This window comes from Globicephala melas, chromosome X, assembly GCF_963455315.2.
Source record: "Globicephala melas chromosome X, mGloMel1.2, whole genome shotgun sequence".
NCBI classification, from domain to species: Eukaryota; Metazoa; Chordata; class Mammalia; order Artiodactyla; family Delphinidae; genus Globicephala; species Globicephala melas.
This window is the reverse complement of record NC_083335.1, coordinates 27,924,097-27,925,658: the sequence shown is the minus strand read 5'-3', so window position 1 is coordinate 27,925,658 and position 1,562 is coordinate 27,924,097.

The window sequence follows — 1,562 nt, the reverse complement described above, 5'->3', positions numbered from 1 at the left end:
GTGACATCCTTGTCTGGTTTTGGTATCAAGGTGATGGTGGCCTCGTAGAAGGAGTTAGGGAGTGGTCCTCCCTCTGCTATATTTTGGAAGAGTTTGAGAAGGATAGGTGTTAGCTCTTCTCTAAATGTTTGATAGAATTCGCCTGTGAAGCCATCTGGTCCTGGGCTTTTCTTTGTTGGAAGATTTTTAATCACAGTTTCAATTTCAGTGCTTGTGATTGGTCTGTTCATATTTTCTATTTCTTCCTGATTCAGTCTTGGCAGGTTGTGCATTTCTAAGAATTTGTCCATTTCTTCCAGATTGTCCATTTTATTGGCATAGAGTTGCTTGTAGTAATCTCTCATGATCTCTTTTATCTCTGCAGTGTCAGTTGTTACCTCTCCTTTTTCATTTCTAATTCTATTGATTTGAGTCTTCTCCCTTTTTTTCTTGATGAGTCTGGCTAGTGGTTTATCTATTTTGTTTATCTTCTCAAAGAACCAGCTTTTAGTTTTATTGATCTTTGCTATTGTTTCCTTCATTTCTTTTTCATTTATTTCTGATCTGATTTTTATGATTTCTTTCCTTCTGGTAGCTTTGGGGTTTTTTTGTTCTTCTTTCTCTAATTGCTTGAGGTGCAAGGTTAGGTTGTTTATTCGAGATGTTTCCTGCTTCTTAAGGTGGGCTTGTATTGCTATAAACTTCCCCCTTAGAACTGCTTTTGCTGCATCCCACAGGTTTTGGGTCGTTGTGTCTCCATTGTCATTTGTTTCTAGGTATTTTTTGATTTCCTCTTTGATTTCTTCAGTGATCTCTTCATTATTAAGTAGTGTATTGTTTAGCCTCCATGTGTTTGTATTTTTTACAGATCTTTTCCTGTAATTGATATCTAGTCTCATGGCGTTGTGGTCAGAAAAGATACTTGATACAATTTCAATTTTCTTAAATTTACCAAGGCTTGATTTGTGACCTAAGATATGATCTATCCTGGAGAATGTTCCATGAGCACTTGAGAAAAATGTGTATTCTGTTGTTTTTGGATGGAGTGTCCTATAAATATCAATTAAGTCCATCTTGTTTAATGTATCATTTAAAGCTTGAGTTTCCTTATTTATTTTCATTTTGGATGATCTGTCCATGGGTGAAAGTGGGGTGTTTAAGTCCCCTACTATGAATGTGTTACTGTCGATTTCCCCTTTTATGGCTGTTAGTATTTGCCTTATGTATTGAGGTGCTCCTATGTTGGGTGCATAAATATTTACAATTGTTATATCTTCTTCTTGGATCGATCCCTTGATCATTATGTAGTGTCCTTCTTTGTCTCTTTTAATAGTCCTTATTTTAAAGTCTATTTTGTCTGATATGAGAATTGCTACTCCAGCTTTCTTTTGGCTTCCATTTGCATGGAATATCTTTTTCCATCCCCTTACTTTCAGTCTGTATGTGTCTCTAGGTCTGAAGTGGGTCTCTTGTAGACAGCATATATAAGGGTTTTGTTTTTGTATCCATTCAGCTAATCTGTGTCTTTTGGTGGGAGCATTTAGTCCATTTACATTTAAGGTAATTATCGATATGTATGTTCC